This window comes from Phascolarctos cinereus, unplaced genomic scaffold (assembly GCF_003287225.1).
Source record: "Phascolarctos cinereus isolate Bilbo 61053 unplaced genomic scaffold, phaCin_HiC Scaffold_726;HRSCAF=1367, whole genome shotgun sequence".
Lineage (NCBI taxonomy): Eukaryota > Metazoa > Chordata > Mammalia > Diprotodontia > Phascolarctidae > Phascolarctos > Phascolarctos cinereus.
Window position 1 is genome coordinate 82,859,990 of NW_027556098.1, and position 15,691 is coordinate 82,875,680.

General features: G+C 35.1%; 1 protein-coding gene across 10 annotated transcripts in view; it reads right to left on the reverse strand.

Moving 5' to 3' along the window:
• CNKSR2 (connector enhancer of kinase suppressor of Ras 2) overlaps positions 1–15,691 on the reverse strand; it is a 333,138-nt gene that overhangs the window by 227,015 nt on the left and 90,432 nt on the right. The window lies entirely within an intron of this gene.

The window sequence follows — 15,691 nt, forward strand, 5'->3', positions numbered from 1 at the left end:
CTCATTGGCTATGTTCAAAAATGTGTATCTCAAAAATGTAACTCTGTTTGAGTGACAAAGAATGGGAAACTAAAGGGTTACCCATCACCTGGAGAGTGGGTTAACAAATGATGGAACATGAATGTGATGGAATACTCTTGTACTGTAAAAAGTGATGAAAGGGATGGTTTTAGAGTAATCTGGAAAGACATGTAAAGTTATAGGGTGAAATGAATAGAGACAGAAGAATAATTTATGCTATAATATCAACATTGTAAAAATAATTTTGAAAGACATAGTAATTCCAATTAAAGAAATGATCAATTATGAAACCAGAGGACTGATGATGATAGTTGATTGACTAATATGCAAAATGAGATATGCTTTTTTGAACATGGCAATGAGGGGATTAATTTTGTATCATTATGCTTATTTCTTGCAAGGATTTCCCCCCCCCCCCAGGGTGACATAAGAGGGAGAAAAAATAAATATTTAAAAATTGAAAAAAAATAATTTTAATTAATTTTAATTTTGAAAAGTATAAAATAATGACTTACAGAATTCATAATTTCCAATTAGTACATACTTTACCTTCTCAAACCATTATAGTTATATAGATATACACAATGACTAAAATAATGTTGTCAAAAAGAAGACTAAAAGGACGTCAGACTGATTAAACATAATGATGAGTCTTGGTCCTAGAGAATTTATGACAAAACATAACTGTTTTCTTTTAGTGGATAAGTGGAAGAATATCAGTGTTGAATGACGTATTCATAGCCAGATATGGTAACTTTGACAATTTGTTTTGCTTAATTATTTTTTATCTATTAAAAAAGATGACTTATTTAGGGTTGTAATATATGACTGGAGATGGTTATGGTATGAGAACAAACTATCAATAAAACCTATATTTTAAAAAAAATCATAGAGGTGAGATTTGATCTTGGCATTAAAACTCTTCAGAGAAGGAGATTTCTACATCTCACAATAATCCTTCTAATATTTACACGAAATTATAAAGTAATTACCAGAGAAATTTTTCGAATTTAAATTCCTCAGCTTGTAACTACATTAAGGTCTTTTCATATTTTCCTCAATCCTCTGGGGCCTGAATGCATTATTGGTATACCACACTCAAATTCATTGGCATTTCATACCCTACTTACTAGTAGTAGTGTTTTCTAACAGTAAGTGTTTGATTAACTGACAAAATTAAATGAGACATTAAGAACCTATGAGTTAATTAGAAATTTGTATGGAGATATATAGATATATATCTATATATCAATCAACATATGTGTATATATACATACATATATGCATATATACATACATATATGCATATATATATCACATATATGTTTACTTTTTAGCTGTTTTTCAGTCATGCCTGACTTCATGAGCCCTCCTTTCAGGGTTTTCATGGCAAAAATACTGGAATGTTTTGCTATTTCCTTCTCCAACCCATTTTACAGGTGAGGAAACTGAGGCAAACAGTGTTAAGTGACTTGGTAAGAGACATACAGCCAGTAAATGTCTGAAGATGGACTTGAACTCAGGAAGAGAAGTCTTCCTGACTCCAGGCTCAGCATTCTATCCACTGCGTCACCTAGCTGCCATGTGTATGTATATATATATATATATATATATACATATACATACATACATATATACATATATTTGAAATGATCTATGTACTCAATCATATGAAATAGAATAAGACATCTAATTACATAGTAGAGTTTTTTTTTAAAGCCAAAACAGACAACCATAAGACTATTTTTGCTCTATTGAAGCATAAAAAAATGGTACTTTAAGAACTGGAACTATTCTGATCAAAAAGTATTTGAATTTTAGATTTAAAAAGTCACCATTTATAAAATTGAAAAATTTCGTTAAAAATGATGTGATTAAATATAATGTGAATTTCCTCACAAATATTTCTAATAGTATCATTTGATCTTCAAATTATGCAAAAAGGAAAATCCATTTGGTATATAGTGCTGCTAGCATACCTAATTCTGTAACAGTTAGTTTTCCACTCTTCTATCTACTCATACTCATAAAAGAAGCATTATTTCACTCTAAGTATCTAGCTTTCAATTAAAAGGGAAAAAATTGGGGGCAGAGCCAAGATGGTAGAGTAAAAGCAGTGACCTGCTTGAGGTCTCCCCCAAATCCCTCCAAATACCTGTAAAAATGACTCCAAACAAATTCTAGAGCAGCAGAACCCACAAAAGACAGAGTGAAATGAATTTCTAGTCCAAGACAACCTGGAAGGTTGACAGGAAAGGTCTTTTGCCCCAGGGAATGAGAGAGGAGCCAGTTCAGTGTGTGCCCTGCAGGCAAAGATGAGGGTCCAGTAAACCTGGAGCAGGCCTCAACTGCTGAATCACATGGCAGCTGTGGCGGTTTCTAGACTTCTCAACCCACAAATGCCAAAGACAACTCAGAAGGTCAGTGGGAAAGGGTAAGAGGAGCGCAGTCCAACCCTGGCCCCAGCACAGCCCCTGAGTGGCAGCCAAAGTGTAGTGACTACTTCTGGAACCCTCAGCACCTAGATGGTGGGGGGGGGGATTGAGCTCTGATCAGAGGGGGATTGCAGGGATATCTTTTCTGGTGCTGAGGCAGGATTCTCTTGCTTTGCCTATGCTTGGATCTGAGTCACAGTCCCGGATGGTGGTCCACCGTCGAGGTGGAGTTTGTGGCTGTGGTACAGAAGGAATCCTCCTCAAAGTTCCAAGGCAGAAAAGAGTGCTTGTGGTCATGCATAGACCAGAGCTCAGGCCAGGAAAGGAATAAACACCACTCCTTTGATAATACCACCTTCAAAGAACTGAAAATTTATAGGTTCCCTAGTACCTCTGAAAACAGCTGCACAAACCCCTGAAGCTTGGGACAGTACACCCTCCACACCAGAAGTAGAGCCCTACCTTAACAAAGAGTTTAAAAGTCAAGGCTGGGAATGTGAGCAAACAGTGTTTAAAAAACCTCAAGACTATAGAATCTTATTTTGGTGACAAAGAAGAACAAAACACACAACCAAAAGAAGACAACAAAGTTAAAGTTCCTACATTCAAAGCCTCCAAGAAAAATATGAGTTGGTCTCAGGCCATGGTCAAGAGCTCAAAAAGGATTTTGTAAAGCAAGTAAGAAAAGTAAAGGAAAAATTGGGAAGAGAGTGGTGCAAGAAAATGATATAAGACCAGTCAACTGCTTGCTAAAGGAGATCCAAAAAAATACTGAAAAAAATAACACCTTAAAAATAGACTAACCCAAATGTCAAAAGAGATCCAAAAAGCCAATGAGGAAAAGAATGCCTTAAAAAACAGAATTGGCCAAATGGAAAAGTCCAAAGCTCACTGAAGAAAATACTTCCTTAAAAATCAGAATGGAGCAAATGGAAGCTAATGACTCTTTGAGAAATCAATAAATTATAAAACAAAAACAAAAGTGAAAAAATAGAAGAGAATGTGAAATATCTCATTGGAAAAAACAATTGACCTGGAAAATAGATCTAGGAGAAATCATTTAAAAATTATTGAACTACCTGATCAAAAAAGAACCAAGATATCATATTTCAAGAAATTACCAAGGAATACTGCCCTGATATTCTAGAACCAGAGAGTAAAATAGAAATTGAGAGAATTCACTGATCACCTCCTAAAAAATATCCCCAAAGGAAAACTCCTGTGAATATTATAGCCACATTCTAGAGTTCCCAGGTCAAGGCGAAAATATTGCAAGCAGCCAGACAGAAGCAATTCAAGCATTTTGGAAACATAATCAGGACAACACAAAATTTAGCAACTTCTACATTAAGGGACTGGTGAGTTTGGAATATGATATTCTGGAGGTCAAAGGAGCAATGATTAAAACCAAGAATCACCTATCCAGCAAAACTGAGTATAATCCTTCAGGGAAAAAGAAATGGACATTCAAAGAAATAGAGGACCTTCAAGCATTCTTGATGAAAAGACCAGAGCTGAATAGAAAATTTGACTTTCAAATACAAGACTCAAGAGAAGCATGAAAAGGTAAACAGGAAAGAGAAATCATAAGGAACTTATTAAAGCTAAACTGTTTACATTCCTACATGGAAGGATAATATTTGTAACTCATAAGACCTTTCTCAGTATTAGTGAAGTTGGAGGGAATACACACACACACATACGTGTATGTATGTATGTGTATGTGTGTGTGTGTGTGTGTGTATACATATATGTATATGGAGAGAGAGAGAAAGAGAGGGAGGGAGGGAGGGAGGGAGAGAGAGAGAGAGAGAGAGAGAGAGAGAGAGAGAGAGAGAGAGATAGAGAGAGAGAGAGAGAGTACAGGGTGAGTTGAATATGAAGGGATAATATGTAAAGAACGAAATTAAGGGGTAAGAGAGAATTGTACTGGGAGGGGGAGAAAAGAAAAGACAGAATGGGGTAAATTATCTCATATAAAAGAGACAAGAAAAAGCCTTTACAGTACAGGGGAAGAGGGGGGAAGTGAGATGGAATGAGTGAATCTTACTCTCATTAGATTTGGCTTAAGGAGGGAATTACATACACACTTACTTGGGTATGGAAATCTATCTTATCCTACAGGAAAATAGAGGAAAAGGGAATAAGAGAGGGAAGGGGGGATGATAGAAGGGAGGGCAGATTAGGGGAGGGGGAAATCAGAAGCAAATACTTTTGAGGAGGGACAAGTCAAAGGACAGAATAGAATAAATGGCAGAGCAGGACAGGATGGAGGGAATTACAGTTAGTATTTCACAACACAACTATTATGGAAGTGTTTTGCATGCCTACACAAGTATAACTTATATTGAGTTGCTGGCCTTCTCAATGAGGATAGGTGGGGAGGAAGGAAGGGAGAGAACTTGGAATTCAAAGTTTTAAAAACAAATGTTAAAAATGTTTTTACATGCAACTGGGAAACAAGATATACAGGCAATGGGTAAAGAATTCTATTCTGACTCACAAGAAAATAGAATGGGAAGGGGATGGGGGGGTGATAGGAGGGCAGATTGTGGGAAGGGGTACTCAGAAGTCTAGGGGTGAGGGAGGGGAGAGATAGGGAGAAAACGTGGAATTCAAAATCTTGTGGAAATTATTGTTGAACACTAAAAATAACTAAATTAATTTAAAAAATAAAAGGGAAACATCTATTATTTCCCAATGGAAAACACTTTCCCATTTGAGATAGTATATTTCCAATGTAATTAAGGATTCTGCAAACCAAAATATAATTTCTGTATTGGATCTAAAAGTTGGCCATAGAAAATTGAGCTCTTCCCAAAAATCAGATTGGTGCAAAGTCAAAAGTTGTCATGTTTTTGGCTTCAATTAATGGTCAAACCTATGCATGCCTAAGGGGAAAAGAATAGAAATAGCTACAATTTTGTTGGGTCATTAAAAGATGCACAAATATCCTTTATACTTTTCAACTGTGAGGACAGAAAATTTAGCCCCAGGGCGGTGGCTAACTATACTTCTTAGAAGTGTGAACTGAAAGGATGCAGTCCAATACAAAACTCAGTTTAGCTTTGCTCAGGTACCTCCTTTTGCTTTGACATCTATGTCTGGGCTTTGAAACAGTGCTATTGCTCAACTGCTTACTGATACAAAAATCTTAGGGGGCAGCTAATGAGTTTTAATAGGCTTCCCCACTCCCTCACCTGCCATCCCCATTCCATACACATACACACAGGCAAACATACACAGAGGCCTGGAATTCCAGAGTCCCACAACCATGCAATGGGGCTGCTTCCACAAACTTCACTTTGTCTCTGCTCCCACAGTCTACCTACACAACCCTCTCTAACATCTGTCTGCTGGCTTAAAGATGCTTCTGGCACTTACTTTCTCCATTGCAGCCAAAATGGTATTCAACTTGTTTTGTTGGGCCTCAAAGATCAAAGTTATACAAGTTGGTGGAAACTCCAAAGTGGTAAATTTTGATTGAATATAAGGAGAATCTTTCAAATTAGGAATGTCTAAAATGGAAATGGGGGCACCTAAGTGGGGAATTGAATAGAGTGCTGGGTCTAGAGACAGGAAGACTCATCTTCCTGAGTTGAATCTGGTCTCAGACACTTACTAGCTGTGTGACCCTGGTCAGGTCATTTAACCCTGTTTGCCCCAATGTTCCCATTTGTAAAATAAACTGGAGAAGGAAATGATAGATCACTCCAGTATCCTTGCCAAGAACACCCCAAATGAGGTCACAAAGAGCAGGACATGACTGAAACAACTAAATGACAGCAATCAAATGGGAATGTGCTGCCAGTGTTATGATTTTTCTGTCATTAGAAGCCTTTAAATAGAAGAAAAAGACCATTTATTGGGATATGGGATCAGTACATGGGATTCATGATTTGAATAGAGATTGGACTAGGGTTTAGAGCCAGAAGACAGCTTAGAAACTCTCTAATGCTCCTTCATTCTAAAATGCAGTTCCTATATTTTACACATTCAGGAAACTGAGATTCAGAGAAGACAATAGATTTGATTAATATAACATAAGCAGTAAGTAACAGAGTGAGGATTTGATCCATATATCCAGATAAAGTGCTTTTTCCTCTATAGGAGGTTATCTTAACCCTTTTTTGTGTGTCATGGATCCCTTCGACGTTATTCTCAGAATAATGTATCTAAGTGTGTGGGATAAAATACATAGGATTATAAAGAAAACCAATTATATTGAATACATTTATCAAAACATAAGTTGCAAGTTAATAGACTCCTTGAAATCTATGGATTTCAGGTTAAAAATCCCTGTTTTATACCATGGTATCTTTGTAAATGACTTCAGAGATCCCTTTTAACTTTCTGATTCCAGGACTTGTGTCCTTTATCCCTTTCCTACCCACCTTCTCTGCTGGGACATTACTCCATCAATCTTCCCTTCTCTCTTTTGCATCCTTAACATGAAACTATATATTGCCTCTCCATTGGCTCCTTCTTTTCTGACTATGAACATGCAAAGGTTCCCTACCCTTCCTCAATCCCCCCAAAATCATTACTTTCCACCTTAGTATTTGCTCAACAGCTCTCATTCTATCTGTCTTCACCATAGTCAAACATCTTTCTAGAAGAAGATTAAAATGCTTGTCTCTACTTCCTAATCAACAACTTAGTCCTCAGTCATTTGCTTTTGGACATCTCTTCCCACCACTTCACATGGAAACAGCTATTTAAAATGTTTTATTTATTTTTAATTTATGGAATAAAACAAGCATTTCCATAACATAGTATAATAAAAAAAGATGATTGCACATGAAACTGCAAATCTATTATGTACAACTTGCTATTCCTTTTAAATATGTAAACTTATCATGTAAATTTCTTTTTTTTTCCTTTTTCATCCCCATTCCCACCCTAGAGATGGCTACCATTTGACACAAATATGTATATATGTATGTATACACACACACACAACACACACACACACACACACACATATATATGTAATCATTATATACACACTTTTATTTATCAGTTTTTTCTCTGGATTCAGATAGTATCTTCCTTCATACGTCCTTTGTAGTTAATTTGGGTATTTATAATAGTCAAAATGACTTAGTTGTTGTTCTTAAAATAACATTGCTGTTACTGTAAACAATGTTCTTTTGGTTCTACTCAGTCTATTCATGTTTTTTCTAAGATCATTGAGCTCATCATTTCTTATAGCACAACACCATTCCATCACACTCATATACCACAATTTGTTCAGCCATTCCCCAATTGGTAGGCATCTCTCTGATTTCCAGTTCTTTGCCAATGCAAAGAGAGGTGCTATAAATATTTTAGAATATATAGGTTCTTTTCCTTTTTTACTAATCATCTTTGGAAATAGACGTAGTAGTGGTACTACTGGGTCAAAGGGTATAGGCAGTCTAATAACTCTTTGGGTATCATTTCAGATTGCCCTTCAAAATAGTTGGATCGATTCACAATTCCACCAACACTGAATGTGTCCCATTTTTTCCACATTCCTTTCGACATTTGTTGCTTTTCCCTTCAACCATTTCAGCCAATCTGAAACATGTAAAATGATAACTCAAGGTTGTTTTAATTTTCATTTCTCTAATCAGTAATGGTTTAGAGAATTTTTTCACATGACTATAAATTATATGTATATAAACTATAAATACACTGAAACCACTTTCTTGAAGATTACCAGTTATGTCTTGAAGGCTAAATTGAATAGTCTTTTCTCAGTCCCCAATCTCAATTTTTATGCAACATCTGACACTGATGAATAATCATTCATGACTCATTTAACTAACCATTTATCCTTGGCTCCTCATACAATGGACTTCAATTTTGGTAGCTGTCATTTCCTTGCATTAGTTAGGGGGCTGGTGCACAGGGATCCAATTCTAGAGTATTATATTTATATACACATCATCTCCTTGACATACATATCTATCTTTGAAAGCAGAGATAATGTTTTGTTTATCTTTGTAGCTCCTTCAACACCTAGGACAGTGCTTTATTCATAACGGGCACTCAATTAAGGGTTATAAATTGAAAAAGTTAGCTAGGGAAATTTCTAGTTTCTTAACTACTATCTAGGCTGGAATAATCTGGGACTTACTGGATCATGCAGAAGTAGAGGAATTAACATTAGTGGCACTGTTCTTTTTGGAAGCAAGAACAGGTACCAGGACAGAGGTACTAAGCAGTTGTCCTAAGGAGGTGAGACCTAACAACAAATAGTAACCTTAAACCTGCCAATTTGGAGTATTTGTGGCCCTTTGCAGATAAATCGTAGTTTTGGAAATTATTTTTGTCCTCCAAATTCTTACCATGTGAAAGGGAAGAACTGCAACAGTTCCCCTGGCAAGCAATTTCAAAGGAGGAGAATTCAATGCCTGACAATTCAAAGAAAACCATGAAAGACCACATTGGGAACTCAATATAATTTTAGACATTTTCACTGGTGCTAGTATGGGGCCATTATATAAAAAGTTCTAAAATGTCCACATATAGATTGACAGGACAGATTCATAAAAATTTTAAAGAAAGATGAGGTGTGAAGAACAGCAGGGTATGAGTTAAAAATAGAAGTGAACACATGCTGAAAATAAATTCCAAAGTTACTGACTGTGATTCAACTTCCAGGCTTTTTCCTCTGGGAAAGGCTTCTAAGGAACTATTTTATTCAATTTAGTGTTTAAAAGAGGACGGAAAATACTTTTGTTAGCTTTAGAACTGTTATCTGGTTTCGGAAAGGTAATGAACTAGGTTTCTAGAATAAGAGATATATTTATCTCATTTAAATGGACAATTTTGGTTTTGCATTTTTATAGCAATTTTTCTACAATCCTATCCATCTTATTCTATAAGCATTTAGAGGATAAGTTTTCAATTCTGTCAGTGGTTTTACTTTTTTTTTTTATAGAGACAAGATGACAGTGCTTTGGAGAAAATTGAAAAAAAAAGGTGGGAGGAAGAAGATGGGTATACCAATAGGATCTGTCCTTCATTGGTAGAAAACTTTCAGATAAAAAAAAAATCCCATCCACTTTTTCTCCAATCTCTAAGGATGATATGGACCTTCTTTCCAACGCAAATCCTACTGCTTGTGCCTTTGATACAATTCCCTTCCTCCTCTTCCAGATGCTTGCCCTCTCTCTTTCCCTAATTTTCAACCTCTTCTTTCCAATATCTGTTTCCTTGCTCTCTACAAAGGTCCAGATTTCCTTCACACATAAAAAATGCTTTACTTGACTCTCCTATCTTCACAAGTTGCCATTCTAGCTCCATCATCTCCTTTTCAGCCAAACTCCTAAAAAAGATGTCTGTGCTTATTGCTGTTTTCTCACTTCCTATTTCTTGCTCATCTCCTTGCAATTTGGCTTCCATGCCAGCCTCTGGACTGAAACTACATTTTCCAAAGTCACTACTGATTTCTTCATTGCCAAATTGAAACACCTTTTTCTTAAGACTTCATCAGTCTTCATTGCGTTGCACTCTCCCCTCACTGGATTTCACAACACTCGTACTGTGATTCTCTTAGCGCTATTCCTTTTAGTCATCTTTGTAGGTTCATCATCCATGTTATGACCTATTTGCACAGGTATATCATAGGACTCAGCCCTGTACCCTGTCCTTTTCTCTATCTCTACTCTGTTTCTTGGTGATCTCACTTTTTGTGGATTCAGCTGTCATTTCTATGCAACTGATTCCCAACCTTTATATCTAGAGCACATATCTCTTCCAAGATCTACTCTCACACCTCCAGTTTCCTGTTCAGAAAATTGGAATCAGGAGACCTGAGTTTAATCTTGGCTTTATAATTTAACCTTTATCATATAACCTTGGAAAAATCACGTAACCTTTTGAATTCTGTTTTTTATGTGTAAAATGAAGGAATTGGATTTAGTAACCTATAAGGTTAATTATTTTTCTAAATATACTAATAATACCAGCATTTATATAGAGCTTTATGTTTTGCAAAATATTTTACAAATAATATCTCATTTTATCCACTCAATGCCTTGAGAGACAAATGCTATTATTGTATATTATTTTTAAACTGAGTCTGCCAGAGTTAAAAGACTTGTCCAAGGTCACATAGATAGCAAATTTCTGAGGCTGGATTTGAACTCAGGTCTTTCTGATGATGGATCCAGTGTCTATCCACTGTACCACCTAATGATATCACTCATCTGTCCTAGAAGCATCTCAAACTCATTACGTCTAAAAAAAGAATTCATTATCTTTTCTACAACTCTTCCCCTTTCACTCTCTTAATTTCCTTTGTCCAGTATTGAGAAATCTTTAGCAATCCCATTTAGAAGATGGCACAAATCTTTTGGTTCCAGTTTCTCCAGCACATTGTTCAATTCTGTATTTTCCATTTTGTTTATCTATTATGTTTGTCTAAAATTGAGAGAGAAACATTAAAGTCTCATTCTTTTATTGAGTTACTATCTATACATCTCTAATTTAGTTAATTTTTTCTTTATGAATTTATATGTTAATGCATTTGGAGAATTAAGTTTAATATTGATATCATCATGTTGTCTATGGTTCATTTGAGTATAACGTAATTTCCTAGTTTGTACTATTATACTGCGAATTTTTCTTTCTGTTTTTGTTTCAACTCTTGCTTTGGTTTCACCTGATTTCATAGCACATTTTCTTCTAGCCTCACATTTTTATTCTGTGTATGTCTTTGATTTTTAGGAGTATTTTGTCAAGCAACAGATTAAGGAGTTTTGTTTCCTTATCCAATTTGTCATCCTCTTTTGTTTTACTGAATTATTTAATCCATACACACGTAAAGTTATACAAGTTATACTTTATTTGTCTGTAATATATATGTATATATACACACAAACAGTATATATATATATATATATATATATATATATATATATATATATATATATATATATATATTACCTGAATTCACGTATTTTTTTGGTTCCTCTGCTCTATAAGGATAATACTTTGGTTTTTTTTAGTCTTTTGGTTAATTTACTTTAAGGCAGCCCTATTTCCACAGGTGCTCTCTCTCTCTCTCTCTCTCTCTCTCTCTCTCTCTCTCTCTCCCTCACTGTCTATGTCTCTGTCTCTCTCACTGTCTCTGTCTGGCTGGCTGGCTCTGTCTCTATCTCTCTGTGTCTCTGTCTCTCTCTTGTCTCTGTCTCTCAGTGTCTCTCTGTCCCTGTCTGTCTCTTTCTCTCTCTCTCCCTCTCTCTCTCTCCTTCTCTCTCTCTCTCATCAAGCATCTCCTTCCATTTGTCATCCTTTTCCCTGGCTTTGGAATTTTATTTAACTTAGCAATTCTTTTTTTCTATCTCCTTTATATCTGGTAATCTAACACTTCTACTCTTTTTTCTCTCTCTGTTAAGCAGCTAATTAAAATCCTTCTCCTCTCCTTCATTTTGTTAGTTTTTTTAAATTTTCTGCACCTTTTTCTATAAAGAATTTCTTTAATTAATTTTCTTCATTAATTCTATTCCCTTTCTTTCACTTCAAAACTTTTAGTTTTTGATTCATGGTCCTTATATTTATTTATTCCTTCTTTTAGTCTTTGTGATCCTCATGGGATTAAAGCTTCTGCATTAATTATTTTGAGCTCCCCTCTAAACAATTTCTGTGTTATTGCCTTGTATATCTTTCCCCTTCCACCTTTCCCTGTTGTGCCTCACTCTTAGAAGTATCAATTCCTTTAGGAGATACAGAAGAAAGTAATACTGCCACAGAGTAAAAATTTCCCTGTATTTTTGATTGCATGATCTCATTTCTAACTCTTACCCTTTCCATGATCATTTCCTTTCCCATTTTTCATGAAATTTCATTTATAGATCCATATCTTCCCACCATTCTGAATGGTGGCTATCTCCAGGAGCACTGATTGCCCTTCTCTTGTGACAGAATCCTGTCCAAGGAGGCACAACACTCTCTCAAAGGTAATGATTATTATTTCCATTATAAGTTTCCCCTCACCCATTGTACAATATATGTCTGGTCCAGACAGTGCTCTTCAGTAGGGCTGAATCATTCTTTTCCCATTTCAAACCTTTCCTTTGATCATTCCTCAAACCATTCCCCTGTAGCCCTCTTCTTCCTGGGAGACAATAGCAATTATTTTCACTTCATTGTTTATCATTGACTTGATCAGGGTACATCACACATTTCCCTTTATCTTCTATCTCCTCTTTCTTCTTTTATGCACATTCACATCCCTGCATATTTTTCTCCCCCCAAAAAACCAGTAATTCACCTGTAAAAGGGAATACTGTTTAGTTTATATTGTTTTAGGCCCATTCCTCTACCATTACTTCACCTATTTAAATTCTGCTTTTGATAGAATCTTGCGTACTTTTAGAAAGAAATATCTAAATGAGTGCTTCTGTTGCTATTTTGTTGTTATAGTTTTTTTAAGTGCATGAGTGTCATTCTTTTTCTCTTTTTTCCCCTTTAAATACCCCTCTAAATATGGTATAATTTAATTTGTTATTTGTGCTTTCTGTAATAGCTGTTATTTTCCTTTTTTTGTGTCCACAAAGTGAATAATCTACTCATGTCTTTTTTGTGAGAACGTATCAAACATCTTTGATTTTTATTGATGATTGCCTTTTTATTGATGATTAAACTTACATTTACAGGGTTTGTCATTTTGAGTTGTAGCATAAGCTCTTTTATTTTTACAGGTTATTCCATTCCATCCTGTGGTTTCCACTGGGTACATAGTCTTGTGATTTTGAATTTCCTTTTCTTTATGTTATAAGGTCTTTCTCCTGGTCCCTTGCAGACATGTAAATATACATGTATATACATGCATACACATATATGTATATACATATTCATATAATCTGTGTAAATAAGTCTATTTATGACTTATACCTGTTAGTCCATATAAATACATGCATATACACATGCATACACACATATATACTCTATGCTTCAAAGGGGTTAAATTGATAATTTCAATGACCAATATACATACTTACATACCTATAATATGTTTGTCATTGGGGTTGTTAAATTTAATCCCTTTGCAGCATACATTAGTTTTTTTTTCCTTGCTAGAAGTGATCAGTGGATTATTTCAATTGATGTTTTGTTTTTAGAATTTCTGGGCAGCTTTCATATATTATTTCTTAGATTTTTAGCATTCAGGTTTTGTGATTAGTCATGTTCTTTTGAGAGACCTATAATCTTTAAGTTGCTTCTAAGAATGCTGTTTGAGATGTTTTCTTTATGTCTTTAGTTCTCAGGTTGATCATTGCTGCAGAACATGGCTGCACTAGGCACAGTATGCTTCCACTCTCTTATACCTTTCCCCTTCCTCCAGAAGCGGGTGGGCAGAGTTGAGGTCTTTGGCTTTCTGCCACCAAATTTGAGAGCAGGTACAGAATGTGCTAACAAAAGTCAATATAGCAGCAACAAGGGAATTAAAGAGTGGATACCAGAGCACAAGCCCATGGGTGGGATTTTTGTAGCGTGCTAAAGAAAAGAGGCTGAGTGAGCATGTTAGGGAATAGGGATTAATCTTTGCTGTTAATTCTCCAAGTTATTGGCTTGTTAGACTTCTTGGTGCCTTGGCCCATGGAGACAGCTATAATTACTGTACCTTGTGCAAAATTCTTATTTGGAGAAGTTTTATATCTCCTATGCATAATTCTTATTTGGAGGTATTTTCAGAGTTTGTGAGGACTAGAGATAATGTCTAGTCCTCCATATTGTTGCTTCTTGCTATTATTCACATAGGATGTAACATCCTCACCTACACTGTGTAGAATCCCACAAGAATCTTTCATGAGCCTTTTCTGATTCCCCCAATTGCCAATGTTCTCTCTTCCTTCCCAAACTATCTTGTATTTTTTTTTGGAATATATATATATATATATATATATATATATATATATATATATGCATTTGTATATAAATGTATACACACTTATACATGTACCCAAATACATGCTTACATGTACACATTTGTGTAAATATAAACTGTATAAATATAAAATATAACATTTCATTGAAATTAAATATAAATATGTATGTATAAATGTATGTATATCTATAACATATATGTATATATTTATGTGTACATATATGCATACATGTATATAGATATTTCTATATATCTAAAAATATTCCAATTGAATATAAACTCTTTGTGGACAGGAATTGTTTCATCTTGTCTTTTTATCCCCAGTGCCTGGCATCTAGTAGTCACTTAATAAAGGTTTATCAATTGATTTAATTTATTTCCTTTTATCTCTCCCCTTTCCAAACTATCCTCCACAAAACTGCCAAATTACTACTCCTAAAGAATGGGTCCACTCCTCACCTGGAGAAGATTTATCATTTTCCATGATGTTTCATCTAAAATATAAACTCTTACATATTTAGCATTTGAAAACTATCACAGTCTAGCTCTGTCCAATATTTCCCAGCTGCATTTTCACCTTTCTTTGTATTCACAGCACTTAGCACAGTGCCTGCCACATAAAAGGTACTTAATAAATGCTTGTTGCTTTTGATTTGATTTGATGACTACACATTATTGTCACTCCCACTTTGCTATAGCTACTCTGATCTATTTGCTGTTCCCATACATGGCATTCCATCTCCTATATCTACATCTTTGCCTAATCTGTCCTTCTGCTGTAGATCACTCTGTTATATTACATCCATTTCCTTGAACTCTTAGCAATCTTCAAGATTCCACTCAAGAGACCTTTCCTGATTTTCTCAGTTGCCATTGCTCCTCCCCAAATTGCTGTATTGATTTTACATGTCCTATATTTACTTATCTTCAAAAATTACATAGCCTTCTAGCAGAATGTAAACTCCTTGAGGGAAAGAACTGTTTCACTTTTTTATTTGGGTCCCTAGCACCTAGCACAATACTTGGGACATAACGGTCAATTCATAAAGGTTTTTAATCAAATGATTGACGCATATACCTATTTCATGACAACTTGTATTTGTGGTAGTCATATGTCTAGGATTTTCTAGACCACTACAAATTTCAAGAAAAGAATATGTACTTTTAATGAGAAATTGCAAAAAGTGTATCCTTTGTCATGCCTTGAATCCTGATTTCAGAAAATGGCAACTAGATTATATGAGAGTGAACTAGACACTAATTATTATACTATTGTATAATCATTTATGTTAATGAGCCTATTTTAGCCATACTTTCTTTTTGATGAAATGTTACATTTCAACTAGAGTCA